Source organism: Pinus tabuliformis, chromosome 3_2 (genome assembly GCF_031772625.1).
Source record: "Pinus tabuliformis cultivar Carrire ecotype Pingquan chromosome 3_2, CPIR1, whole genome shotgun sequence".
NCBI classification, from domain to species: domain Eukaryota; kingdom Viridiplantae; phylum Streptophyta; class Pinopsida; order Pinales; family Pinaceae; genus Pinus; species Pinus tabuliformis.
In genome coordinates, this window is record NC_142302.1 from 1,121,160,752 (window position 1) to 1,121,176,686 (window position 15,935).

Below are 15,935 nucleotides of genomic sequence, written 5' to 3' on the forward strand. Positions count from 1 at the left end.
CTTGGTCTAGAGGTCTTGGAATTTATCAATTGAAGATTATATAAGAAGAGAATATATTTACGCGTTTTCCTCTCAGGTGGAGAGGTTTTGGCCTTGGCTTGCAACCAATATCATGTGTACCTACGCACTATTTTTCTTCTTGTTCGTGGTAGCTGTTTGATGATAAACAAACATAATAATAAGAGAAGAAGTTAATAAGTAAGAAAAAGTAAAAAGATATCACAAGCAGTTATCATAGAAAGAGAAATCATCCTAACTAATGCCCCATAGATTTATCAACATGTAATCAGACCTAATGTTGTCTAAGGGCATAATGAAGATCTCTAATACAATGAAGAAGTTCCTAAAGAAGTGTACAAAGGTGGCAAGTCAACTCAAGAAAGGCATCAAAGAATTCAGGGATCTCCTATTTTCTTCTAAGAAGGAAGTGACCAAGACATCTACAAAGGATGAAGGACTATTCTCAACACTCATTGACACATTTCAATATGTCAATAATATTTGGGTGATCGACAGTGGAGCATCAAGACATATGAGTGGTCAACACAAACAATTAAAGACATTATCAGAAGGAAAGTCCTCTTACTCCGTAGATCTTGGTGACAATACAATCTACCCTTTGAGAGGAATTGGATCATCTTCACTTGATCTAGAGAATGGAGGAAACATTCATCTCAAAAATATCTTATTTGTTCCAGGTTTGCACAAGAAATTACTTTCCATTTCATGTCTACAAGACAAGGGTGATAGAGTTGCTTTCATTGATAGAAAGGTTGTATTATGGGGTAAAAAGTCAAGCATAGAAGATGTAAGAATGATTGGGATCCGTCACAAGGGAGACTTTACAAATTGTTAACTCCCCTTACTCAAGCTTTGTCTCACATTGAAGTTAGCCCATGTGAACTTTGGAATAGAAGATTTGATCATCTTCACTACAAAATATTATCAAAAATAATTTAATGGTGAATGGCACCCCCAAAATAAAAGAAGATCATTAAGGAGTATGCAAAGGATGTGCATTGGGTAAGAACACCAAGAGACCATTTGGAAGCAGTGCTTCAAGGTCAAAAGAAACGTTGGATCTTATTCATTGCTATGTTTGTGGTCATATGAATCCAAAGTCAGTTGGAGGTCATCTACATTATGTCACATTTATAGATGACCATTCAAGGAAAACTTGGGTTTACTGAATGAAATCTAAGGATGAAGTATTTATCAAATTTCAAGAATTCAAAGCTAAAGTAGAGAACCTTACATAAATAAGGATTAAGATATTAAGGTATGATAATGGAGTAGAATACACATCCAATGAAATTATAGCCTTTTGTAAGGAGTCTGGGATTAAGAGGGAGCTGATAGTCCCATATAATCCCGAGAAAAATGGAGTTACATAATAAAAAAATTGGTCCATTGAAGAATGTGTAAAAGCTATGCTACATGATCAAGATTTGCTGAAATTTATGTGGGGTGAAGCTGCGAAGACAACTATATACATACAAAATTGAAGTCCTCACAGGTCACTAAATAACATGACTCTTGAAGAAGCATTCACTGGGAAGAAACCAAACACGGATCATCTCTGAATTTTTAGTTTTCTTGATTACATTCATATACCAAAGGATAAGATATAGAAGTTGGATCCATCAGGCATGAAGGGAACATTTATTGGCTACAATAATTCTTCTAAGGCCTATTGGATCTACATAAAATAAGGACACTGAATAGAATTCAATTGAGATCTGATATTTGACGAAAGTATTGCATTCAAGAAATCAAAGGATCTCCCTATGGACTCTGATGATGAAGAACTTACGGTATTTGAAGAGAAAGTTACCAGGGAGGAAGAAGAATAAAATCATGAAGATGAAGGTCCCGGTGAACCTATACAACCTGTGGTAATCCCTGAGACTAGAAAGAGACCTAACTGGTTGAAATATACTCTATTAGATGCAGAGGGTCATGGAGTAGCTAAGGGAACATTTAGAGAAAGCAAGAAGCCTAAAATATATTTAGGGTATGCAACATATATGACAAATTTAATAGAAACAGATCCATCCACTTTTGAAGAAGCTATCAATAATCAAGAATGCAAAGATTCCATGAATGAAGAATATTAATCGATAATGAAGAATGGGTTATGGGAGATCGTAACTAGGCTTGAAGACAAGTTTGTGGTAACTTCTAAGTGGCTCTACAAGATTAAACATGTGGAAGATAGAAATATTGACAAGTATAAGGAAAGATTTGTGGCTAGGCGATTCTCTCAACAAGAAGGTATCGATTATGAAGAGACCCTTGCTCCAACAACAAGGTATACAACTATACACTCGCTTGTCTCTTTGGTAACATCGATGGGATGGAGTATACATCAAATGGACGTCAAGACTGTATTCCTAAATGGCACAAATGATGAAGAAGTCTATATAGAGCAACCCTTGGGATTTGAAGTCAAAGATAGAGAGGCTTATGTTTTCAAGTAGAAGAAGGCATTATATGGTCTTAAGCAAACACTAAGGGCATGGTATGCTAGGATGGATGCATACAAACAAATATTGGGATTCACAAAGAGTTCTTTTGATATGAATCTCTACATCAAGATTGTAAAAGGTGATATTGTGATTATTCTTCTATAAGTGGATTATCTTCTCTTGACAAGTGTGGAAGGTCGAATCTAAGAATGCAAGAAGCAACTAGCATCATAATTTATTATGAAGGATCTTAGGCTGATGCACTACTATTTGGGATTAGAAGTCTAGCAAGGACTTGATGAGATCTATCTAGGTCAATGGAAGTATGTGATCAAGATGTTGAAGAGGTTTGGCATGATGGATTGCAAACGAATGACAACCCCGATGATCACAAACGTGAAAAGACTAAGTATTTTTGAATCAAGCCCAATGGATCACCATGTATAGACAATTCATTGTCATTGATGTACTTGGTGAATACTCGACCAAACATATGTTTTTCAATAAATATTCTTAGTGAGTTCCAAGTTGAGCTGAAGCATGATCATTGGATAAAAGGCAAGCACATTCTAAGATACTTGCAAGGTACAATCCACTACTACTTGAAACATGAAAGGAGGAATGATGCCCACTTGATTGGATATATAAATTCCAACTGGGGAGGCAAGGAGCAGGATGGAAGGAGCACTACATGAGGATGTTTTAGTTTGGGATCCTCCATGATCTAATGGATGAGAAGAAAGAAAAAATCAATTGCTTGAAGTAGTGATGACGCTGAATATATTGCAACCTATGAAGTAAGTAGAGAAGAAATATAGTTGAGGAAGTTGTTGTTCGATTTGTTTAAAGGACCAATGGACCCTACAATGATACATTGTGATAACACCAATTGTATAAGATTGTTTGAAGACCCAGTGTTTCATGGAAAGGCAAAGCATATAAACAACAAGTATCACTACATTCATAAGCTAGTACAAGATGGCGTGTTGCAACTACAATATATCTCCACCGATGAGCAGATAAGTGACATTGAGAAAATATCTTCCTAATAAGAAGCTTGTATATTTGAGAGACAAGCTTGGTCCGGTTGATATATCCTCTCTAATTGAGAGGGAGATAGACACATCATTCTTGTCTTCACTTGGGAAGACAAAATGGAGGATTGGATAAACATCTGGCATCCAATACTCTTTGAAGATGAGGTAGGGAATCCAAGATAAGAGTAGTCAAGGACCGATATTATTTGAGAACTAGCTATCCATGATAAGAATGGTCCAAGAAGGACATGCTCTGAGAACACTCAGGTGGGGTATGTGCCTTGAGAGACAATGATGATGGTGTCTATAAATCATTGGTCTCGCCAACATTGTACTCTGATCTTGTGGAGAGATAGAGCTGTTAGTGAAGGCCTTGCTATGTGAAAATGCTGGTTATTATGATGCTAATCAAATGTGTTACCAATTTGACTCTTCTTATGATATCTCTTCAGATTGAGAATGTCCATGTACCATTTATGAATACCTCCCTAGTTAAGAGGGAGTGTTGAAAAATGTGTAACTAGGTTCAGTGTTCATAAATATGAATTGTACTTTTGATACTTGTATTTTGTAAAATGAAAGAAAAATTTATCATTGTTATTTTTGGAGCATGGGTTTCATGCTCAAGGTATTTTATTTTAGAGGTGAAGCACCCATTCCATGCTTCTAGGGTTTTTCCTAGGTCAAGAAGTCAAAAGAGTCATTGTCATAAGTTGAAGACCCCCTCAGGAACATTGTAAATTTTAAAGAAAATTATTTTTATAATTAAAAGTAACAAAACATCCTTCAAGACCAAGTTGGCCTTGCAGCTAAGAAGTTGACCTATTTTGAGGAGCCACGTCCACCTTAAGAAGCCTATATAAAATATGGAACTCGACCTCCTTGAGACACATTCACTTCACATCTCATTAAAGTGAAGGAGGAGTAGAAAAAGGCTAGCGAAGAAGGAAGAGGACGAAATAAGAAATTTATGGGCTAATTCCATCTCACACATGCGAAGAAGGAAGGCTAGGGTTTGCTGCTTCAAGGTCGAACTGAAAGAGGATCAAACATTGTTGGAAGAAGGGCCTATTAGGTCACTTTATAGAGCTATACAAGGAAGAAAATCAAGTGAAGTTGCTGGGAGGCCTTGGAAGGATAAATTTCGCTCACACGTGGATCCAATAGTAGTTGCTAGAGGCAAAAAATTTCAGACCTGTAGTAGAGGCCGAAATTCTGAAGTTGGGGGTTAGAGTTGTGCTACTGTAAGAGATTTGACTTGGACAAAGGAAGCACATCATTAGGAGAGGTCAGAATTGGTCTTGGAAGGGTACTGGTCTTGGTTTAGAGGTCTTAGAATTATTCAATTGAAGAATCTATAAGAAGAGAAGATATTTACGATTTTTCCTCTCAAGTGGAGAGGTTTTTTCCCTAGCTTGTAGCCTATATTCTGTGTACCTGTGTACTATTGTTATTGTTGTTATTGGTAGTTTTTTATGATAAACTAACATAATAATAAGAGAAGAAGTTAATAAGTAAGAAAAAGTAAAAAGATATTACAAGCAGTTATCATAGAAAGAGAAATCATCCAAACTACTGCCCTGGAGATTTCTCAACAAGAAGCAAATGGTTATTTAATAACAATATTGGGTTGAATGGTGGGCCTTTAAATGGGATGAATTCACATTTAAGGAGTTAGACAAAGAGAGGAAGAGCCCATACTCCTCTTGTGAAAGTCCATAAGAAAAATGGACAAAAAAAAAATGAAATGGAACAATTATAGGAGTGGTGACAAAGTGGTATGGGTATCTAGCATAAAAACTCACCCATGACGACACATACTTGAATTTAGAGGAAAATGGCCTAAAAACATGACACAACCACCTATATATACAATGGAATGAGGAGAGAGGTAGTTGGATAAAGACACAATAACTAGAGTAAAAAACAAAGTACTTAGTGCAAGCGAGAAGAGGAGAAATTCCTGGGAATAACACAAGAAGGAATTGGGAGTGCCAAAGTGACATATTCCTGAGGAGCTCGAGAGAAGAACTTCATTGGGGAACGTAGAGGAAAGGAACACATAGGCAGAAAGAATATCAAAATACCAGAGCGGTATAACATAATGAGGGTGCACATAACATAAGGGAAAAACACATAGACTTGGGAAAAGAGCACACGACATATTGGAAAAAAAGAAGTGGAATTTTGTTGGATAAATTCATTATATTATCCCATCAATCCATTCACATAGTATTCAACAAAATTTTAAACCATCATTCTTTCACAAGAATGATCCCTAACAAAACCTGTTAGTCACAATGGATTAACATACCTTCAGTAATCAATCATTTTCATGGTTTCCATTTCATTGTCCACTATTTCCCATGGATCCTACCAAATTTCTTGGCTATCATACTACTATCCACTTAGTGATGGACATATCATACATTAACACATCTAAAATAAAACCAAAGTTTCAAATAACTCCTTGTATTTGTTGTTGTTATTCACACAAAAAAATTTCAGCTTGTACATGATTTCATTCCAGCTTGTTGTCATATTTAGGTGTGATGCCCCAACATACAATAATGATGGTATTTCCCAACCCATCTCCCAACCCAAAATTTCTCTTTTTGTTCATGCTTTCTATTTATGCATAGAGCCTCTTCGACTCTTTGATCATAGATTCATGGCTTCTCTTCCACACCCATCGAATTTGTCATAAGACCCCAAGCATGAAAGTCACAAGGCAATTCAAAAATAAAGGAACAAAAAAAATACAAGAATGAAATCCACCACAGTAATGATAAAATAAATATTCCAACAAAACAACATGGCCATGCACAAGTCAATGATCAAGGCAATAAACAATCCATGAACCCAACAAATTAAAAACATAACATAGAAGTATTAAAATAAATAAGTCCCCAAAATTGAATTAATTCCCATGATTCTTAGAGTTCAATACGTCCTTCATCACACACACACACACACACACACATATTAGTTCGAGAATTTTCCCAACGTTATCAACAACCTTGATGTCTCAATTCTCTTCAAGTAAATTGTATGGGAATTTCCCTCTCAATATATGTATCCATATATTACAGAGATTTAGTGGATGCGACCTCCTCCTTTTCGACATCTTGCATTACTAATTTAGGTCCCTATGGTTTGTAGGGGCTATTCTCCTTCTTCTTATGCCAATGGGGATACTCTCTTCTCAAGTGTTCCTCCCAAAAGAACCAACATGAGATGGGATTCTTTTCCTTCTCAAACTCACTAGGCCTCTTCATGCCAATATCATTTTTCCTTTTTGAGGATTTAGTTTGATATGTCAATTCCTACAGATTTTTTTGTAGTTCAAAGTTCCACTTGGCCAGTTCTTGCTGTTTCCCGACAAGCTTCCTAATTTCTACCTTGTATATCTTTAGCTTAGCTTCTAGATCATTGAGCTCAACCTTCTAGTCCCTGAAGGATCCTACTCTTCGAAAGGAGCTTCCCCTCTTTGCTTCATGCTGTGTCCCACTAATCATGTTTTCCCCCATTTCTACCACTAATTCTTCATATGCACTACCACACACTTCAACTGTTAGTGCCTTAATGAAATATAAACAAATATACCAACTATGATGTTGCCATGATAATCCAAGCACATTACACTAGAGCTATCCACACATCTAAAAAATCTCATCACGTACATGTCTCAAACCAAAGCATAATTTAACGTATACAAGAGCTTAGTTTTAAAATTCAAAATTTTCATATATATATATATATATATATATATATATATATATATATTTTCTAGTTAGAAACAACTAGGCTATACAATATTCTAGTTAGAAACAACTAGGCTATGCAATACAAGAAACACATGGATTTCCCCAATCCCTCATATCACGTAAACATTCACATGCTCACTTATTCCAAGAGTGTAATGTTGACACCTAATCTTTAGGATTATGAAAATTATGTAAATATTATAAATACAAAAATAGGGAAGGTTAAGAGACACTGGAATTTGAATTCCAAGAGTCTGCCTTCCATGCATTTATCAATGATATCTTAAAGCAAATACACAATCACATTCGTGGAGTTACTCTTGGCCTGACATGGTATCAAATCCATCTCGCAAATTAGCTTTTTGTGCTATAACTCCTATTAAATTCTCTGCCATTATCCTCTGTTCGTTCATCAATTACAAACCCAGGTTGAATGGGTGGTAGAAACACATGAGAAACAAAGGACGTATTTCCTGGAATGAATAACTAATTCCGGAGGTCAGATCCAATTCCAATTAGATGCCCAAAAGTAACGTTACAAGGTAGTGGTCGATATAGTGGAGGAGGCCCATCGCAAGGAAAATTGAAAAAACTCGTGGGCTCATAATATTCACTGAGAGAAAAAGGAGCTGAAGCGTTTTGAAGGGAGTTAATTTGGTAAAGGCTTATGGGGACGATGAACTGGTGTTGGTCGCTCTTATATGTACATTGCATTGGAGGCAAAGCAACCATTTTTGTTGTGTATGGGTCATTGATTCATTTGTATGTTGTCGAAGCTGTATTGGTGTTAAATGGTGCTCCTGTGAACTATGGTTTATCTTTGTGTTAATGGCCTCCATGAATGGTATGCATATGTTGCATTAAATAACATTTTTATGTGTTGTGTTATATGCTTTGGATATTTGATAAGTTTGTTGAGGTCGTGATGTTAAGTTTTTAAAGAAAGGTCATGATGCATGAAACATAAGGGTCGTATGGTGTTGAATGATACATTGAGTTTTTTAAGAGGGTCGTATCGTGTTGATTGTTACATGGTATAAAGTGAGTTCTTATGGTATGGAATGTGTTGAGTTCCTTTTTATAAAGTATTGTGAGGGGTGTATAATGATATGTTATGTGGAGTGATTTAACACGTTTTTATAAACACTATGGTATATAAATAATACATGTTGGCGCCCATTTTTGTCCCCAAATTTTCTGCTTTTCACCCTTATTTTCACTATCTTTTGTTTGAAAAAAATACTCCTTCCACCTACCCTACCACCTACATCACTACCTAAACCTTGCTCATATATGACCAGAGGTAAATGCATCTAACTGGAATTGTTTTTCTATTTATGATTAAGTTTAAGTGGATTTTGAGTCATATTCTTAATATGCTAACTATCTATTTATGGGTTTAGCTATGAAGATTAGTGGCAGGATTGGCAGGTCAGCACAAGGATGGAAAGGATGCCTTGTCATCAACATCATTCTCATTTTCGTACTCAATAGTCGGTCCTTGATCTATACTCAAGACAGTCGTGGCCAAGTGGACTCCTTCTACATTCCTTTTTGACTTCTTGAAGATTGATGTACACAACTCAAGAAGATTTTGTTATGCTGAGCTCGATGCTTTCAAAGTTGAAGATCTTCCATATCGAAATAGAAGCAGATTACTCTAATGTTAGCAGTTAGTTATCTCGAAGGGAAACAGTTTGTTCCAAGCAAGGCAAAGCCGATTTGAAGCAAATCAAACATGCTCAGATTAGTTCTAGTTTGCTGAAGATTTCCATAGTTAGAATACGCTATTAGTTTTACATTTGATTAATTGCCTTTAAAGGTCGATGTAATAGAATACAATGCTAGTCGTTAGCAAGATACAATGATTTATGTAATTTGTTTTCAAGACTCTGTTCTGAAGTTATATGCATATGGCTATTTCCAAGTTGTGAACTAGAGCGTTTTCTAGTGTGGTTGATTGTGAGTCATGTTTTTAATGCTTTAAATCTCTCTTTTACTGTAGTAAGTTAGCTTACTCTAGGTGTGGGAGGGCCCACCACCTTTGGAAATAAGCTTGATTAATAGGTAGGATAATTAGGTGTGTGATTTTACAGTATAAGCTTTCATTGAGTTACAGTTGCAGACATTCCTTGTGTGATTTTGTAATATGTGTGGTTCGATTTTCTAGCCTTTAGCTATCATTGCATTATAAATCAAATGATTGAAGGATCATTTTCCTGAGTTTGAAGATTGCCAATTCATTACATAGTCCGCGCTCATATTTTAATATAGAGTCATACTCTGTTTCTTGTATTAGAGCCAAGCATATTCATATTTGTAATTGGAGCATTCACGATATAGGAACATAACGATTTCTGAGTTTTGATGTATGGCGTGGGTTTGAATATGAATTTTCTGTGTGTATTCGAGTGAATGATTTATGGTTTGAAGGGTATTGACTGTAGTTGCAAACGAATTTGTGCTTGGTAGCAATAGGTGTTGTGTTCTTCATTTTTGCAATTTGAATTGTGTGATTTATTTCAAGTAGTGATTGTTTAATTCAAGTCGTGTGATTGATTTGTGTGATTTAATTCAAAGCATTGATTTGAGTCATTGAGATATCACAGGATAATTTAGTTTTATTTCAACATGATAGGATAAGTTTGATTTCCATTCCAAGTACAATAGCATAGAGATTGATTTCATAGTAGTGTGACAGGAATTCAATTTCATTTATAAACTCTAATAATTTCATTGAGATTTCATTTTCCTTTAAGCATCGATGGATTTAAAAATCAGTATTTGTAGAACGACTTATCCCTTGAGGTAGTTCCATCATTATAGGGGAAAGGAGCCCAAACTTTCATCCTCGACCCCATCCGGCCAAACCATTTACCAGACTTTTGTTACGGAGCTTCTAGAGCTGGAAGCTTCAGCTCTAATTTAAAAAACTTTCCATAACAGGACTAGCGCGATTAAAACATAGCTCAGTTGCACCGATCGGTGCTTGGAATAGTGCTAATATCTGCACATCGGTGTGGGGGAGACAAAGCTCATTAGCACCGGCCTTGTAAACTGGACAAAATAGAAGTTTAAGAGGAAATGGTGCAAAAGGGAAATGATCTGCTCATGAAGAGGGACATAATGGAAGTTTCTTCATGAAGGCAAAGCATGCGGGGTTCACTGTAAAGGTCTTCCAGGATCAAGGAACGGGGAGTACAGGGACAGTGAATTTTTTTTGTGTAACATATGCCCCCTAAAGCGTGAATTTCGAGCCAGAGTGAGGGATGAAATGCTTTATGAATTAGTGCGGGGAACTGGTTTGCCATAGGAAAACCTGCAAGTACTTATACATATACATAAAATGAGATCTCTATCAAATGATACATGAATCGCGGCATGGATGCAACCATCAAGAGAATGATAATGTAAATGGATCCACGTATGGGTGTAGCCACCCATCAAAGAGGATCGTAATGAAACCAAGGTATGCTTGCAACCATCCAATAATGAGAAGGATCACATATGATAACTCATGGTCTGGTCGCAGCCAGCCATCTGAAAGAGACATGCGTATCATCATAACCATGTCACACCAGTTTGCAACTTGGACTTTTGTGATCTGAGTCCAGGGTCTTGCGCTCCAACACGACCTGATCAAAGTACAGATCCTATCATGCAAATGGATGTGTTGACGTTGAACATGCTAGAAATTCGCTTGATTACCAGTTAATGATGTAAACTGTTAACAAGCGCGAGAGAAACAACCAGTAATGACAATGGCCTTCAAGGTACTATCAACACAATTCACAGAATGTGAATACAGGAACTGAAGTCGAACACCCGTGAAATCACTCAATCGAAAGCCAATGATGTGAAATTATTGTCGAGTGCGAAGAACTTGCCATTAAGGCATGCAAGCTCTAAGGTACTGGAGGGGAGTCTCTCTATCAACTTCCCAGATAATGAGTTGATGTCTACGGAAAGTGACCGTGTCAAAGGAGGGCCATAATGAATCCCACATCATCGACGCGAGACGAGAGGATGCAAAATGATTTTGGATGATACAAAGAAATAGAGGTAAGTGTAACTACAAAAGGACAACTCTTGAACATATCGGCGACACAACTGGAAGTTTGACAGCTTTTGGATCCATAGGATCGATGGTCTTGATGACATGGCAGAGATAAAATGGAAGGCAAAAATGAACAGCCCAAACTCAGGAAGGTCAATGATACAAAGGAGGATATCCCAACCTAACACGAAGCAAAGAGTGTCATGTTCAAGAGTAAGCTGCCGACACGACTCGATAGATTTCCAAATTTTCCTCCACCATTTCTGGCGAGTACCCTAATTATTTTTTAATCACAAGCTTGAAGGGGATAGCATATGCTTGCATTGTAATTTCATCCTTCGGATGAATCCAACCTAGTATGTTTAACGTGCCCTGAGAAGGAGAAGCTTGTGTTCGTCATGATGACGAATCCGATGTCGTTTAATAGTTTAACGAGTTCGACAAAGGTGTAACTCGATATTTTTTTCATGTTTAGAGATTTGAAAAAGACACGTAAAAGAAAAATCCACATGGTCCCTTTTAGTACATTTATGTCACTCAAGCCCCGAAAAGGTAGAAAACAATACTTGAGAGAACCGCTTGGCCATTTCAGCCAAGAAGTACCGTTTTCGTAAATAGTGCCTCCCACCTCGAAAAAGGGGTAAAATTATACTGGGCACACGATGTTTTGCATCTGTTAACAAGTTTGAAATGATAAGGGCTCGACCATCTTTTTGTTTTTAAAGGGTCGGAAAAGAGTTGAAAGCTCAGCCCCCGTTTTTATTCTCTTTAACGAGTCAAAAAGGGAAAAATACTCGACAATATTTTCATATGAGTTTAACGAGTCGAGAAAAGAGCTGAAATGCAACTCATCGTTGTCGTCGAACATCCATCACCTGTTACTACACAAGTAAGGCAAAGTGTATTATCGAGTCCTTGAGGAAAAATAGGTCAAAAATATTTACAAAACCTGATATTTTCATGAAAAAATGAATAAAAAGGGGAAATGTAAATATATTTTTACCATTTACCATTTTACCTTTGCTTTGAAGACTTTTTACCCACTTTTTCCCTAATTGTTCTAGAGCAGATTGTGGGAGGTCTAGGAGGTCATTCGACGAGCTATCAATTCCAGGTAACAGTCGAAGCCTTGAGCTCCATTTTCATGCCATTTATTTATGTTTTTAGCTATTTTTAGGATTTTTAGGGAGGTTTTTGAGAAAATTTTTCACCATCAGTCGGCGCGATTTTTGGGCATGGAATCACACCAGCTGAGGGTTATTTGCATAACCATCTGCACTGACCGGCGTGAATGTTTCTAAAACAGGTACGATGATGCCGTGAAAGGGGTAAAATCAATTTTCCTCAAGAACTGACCATTGAAATTTGGATTTTATGTGCCAAAATTGATCACTAACTTAAATAAATGGCTTTTACGTGAGAGAAATTGTTGAAAATGGTGGATTGGAAGGAAAGAGAACACGAGATGTGGACACCTAGGCATTGAATGATCCAAATTTCCTGGAGGCTTTGAGGGCTCCTCAATTTTTTCCTTACACTAGGGATGCGGGCACAGCTCGAATTTCTTCGATACTTGATAAGCCTTTAGGACATCAATCGTGATATTTTTGTCATTGGGGACCAAGAGCTGGAGTTGACAAATTTAGACATCTACTTCATCACTAGGCTATCCCGCAAAGGTGAGCTAGTGAACTTCTATGGGTCACGTTTGATCAGGGCAAGCATATCTTCCTTGCTTGCCGAGCATTGTCGTGAGGCCCTGAAATCCAAAAGTGGGAAGATTGAGATTTCTAGTGTGCAGGAATTGACACTGAGGGTGCTTCTGTTGACCATCAGCAGAGTGGCAGGGTCCCAGGCAGAACATGAAACTAACAAGTCGAAGTTCCTTTACACTATTGACTGCACAGCTCCTATGATCTTAAACTTGGCAAAGGCCATGAAGATGAACATCAAGCGCCAGTTGTCTAAGGCCAAGGCGAGAAATTTGAAGCAATTTGGATTCAGTTCAGTACTCGTGACCTTTTTCCTGGAACGAGTGCCATTGTTCCAGTATCAGTTGACTGAGGTTGATCCTCTTGCGCCACGCGATCCATTGATATCCCGCTGGAGGTGTTTGATGCCCAGGATCACTGGGGGTCAGCAGATGTCCTACCGACTAGCATTCTTTTCATGGCTACGATGACATAAAATCATCGTAGAGGACTGATCGTACAACGACACTAATTTCTGTGGAGACCCAGATATGCCCTTGCCAGATGGGGAGGACTTTGATGACTAAGGTAAATACCAATTCAAATTTTCGATGTTTTTTAAAATTGTTTTTGGTATATGCATGCTTATAATATTTCTCTTGTGTATGCAGATGTTGGACCAAAGCGGCCAACCACGATGTCCCCGATAGGTGCTACCCCTGTCCTATTGATGTTATCACCCCTTATTAGGAAGGGAGTGATAACGAGGAGGAGATTGCGAGGAACCTCGAGGGGTTGACTCATGGTATCCTGGAGTATGCTCAAATAGGAGACATGCCTCGGCGATACTAGAGGCACACAGTGGGAGTCTCAGATCGGATCTGCCAATTGCTGAGTCGTGTCGTATGAGCTGTCTCATGCTATCATGACCACCATGCTGAGTAGTTCCTAGGTCCAGTACTTACATATTTTTTGAGGCCTGCGTGCCACAGACGTTCGAGGCCTGTGAGCTGCCAATGTTATTATGGACATACATATTATTTTTTGGGGTTTTTATGTATCAAAAATTCTCACACACACAGATACACACATATATATATGTTGTATTTTCGTGTTTATTATTGTACAAATGGTTTGTCTTATCTTTTACGTGTTTCGCAAATGTCTATCCAACACGTAATTAGATAATGCATCTGTTAATGTATTCATGCGTCTAGGAATATGATGATATGTAATATAATCAAAATGTATTTCCAACAGACGGATATGAAGATACATTCATAAAATTTGAGGGTTCCTGACAAAATATTTCTTGTTGAGTTGAAGGATGACAAGCTGTGAATCCAGGTTGACCACCAATTCTCTGATACCCAGAGCGATAGATTCTGATAACAGTTCGATGACCGCACTGTACTCAACAATGTCGTTGGTTGTACGACCTAGGCAGATACCTTGAAGGTAAATCAACTCACTGTTAGGGTTATAGATAGCCCATGCCACAGATGATAGGTTCCGGGTACTACAACAAGCACCATTAGCAAAACCAGCGTGAGGAGACGCAAACATCTACAAAGCAAGAAAAGCATCGTAAATAAGAGGGTTGTTTGAAAACTTATCACACAAAACCATGATGTACAGAAATGAATCACACACTAATGTACATAAGTAACCATGCAAGATGACCTAAGCATAGTACTTTTTGAGGGAGTCCATGCAGGGACTCGGGTAATCAATCAACACAGATGAACACTAGATTTTGATCGTTGCCATGATGAGTAAGCATCGAGTCGGCCAAATAACATAGTAGAACTCATATAAGGCTTTGCCCCCATTCCCCTTGGGCGAGGGAGGGTTACGAGTCAGAGGGAAATTGTGGAAAACTCGGGGAGGGTAAAAAATCCTGAATCCATGGAGGGATAAAGGTGCTCTCAGTTGAAAGATCTTGGTCATGTCAGGGTAAACTGACACATCAATGAGCAGCAGAGAAGTGCATTCTTTGAAAAAGGTAGACATGATGGCCAGGCGAGGCAGGAATGAGGAGCGATGATGGGTATCGAACCATGGGGGTTCCTCAAGAGACGTGATTTCCATGATACCTTCATCGACGAGGAAGGTCTCGGCTAAGGGATCAGATGATTCCAAAGTGCCAAGCCAGGGGGATTGAGAATACATATCGAGAGAGGTCTTCGAGATATGAGAATCAAAGGATGCAGAGTTCGCAGCCGAAACAATTTCCACGTAATTGACTTCGGCGGGACTAAGCGGCATGACGTCGCCCCAAGCATCAACCAGATCTGGTGTAGGTATGACCCAGGGATCAGATCTGACTGAGATCATGTTGACGAAGGCAACATGAGGAGGTGGGAGTGGAAAAATCCCCATTAAGGCAAAATATTTGAAGAGACCTGCCCCCACACTCTCAAAGGGAGCACCAGAGTGCTTGACATACGGAATGTTGCCATCAGACGAGGAAGAGGCAAAGAAAGACAACTGATCAACGGTGAAAATCCTCCCTTGATGGGGAAATGGATCACACGAAACAAAGAGGAGGCCACGACATGCATGGCATGAGTCCAACTTCGGCTAAGTAGAAGATTATAATTGAGATTGGCATCAACAATCTCTACTTCGACTTGCACTGTCTTGCCTTCCAAGGTGATGGCAAGGTTGGGTAAGACACCGAAGGGTTGTGAATCATGGCCATCGAAAGCTTCCAATGTGTTCGGAGATTGGTTCAGTGCAAGGGAACCAATAACCTTCCAGCACGCAATTGACTTGATGCAAGTAGAAGCACCCTCATCGATGACAGTGCGGTGGATGGTCTTTTCATTAATGATTACCTGAATAAGAAAGGAAATCTGATGAGGGAGTCTCGGAACATGGTTCTCTAGATCGAAATAGATCAAATTAGAATC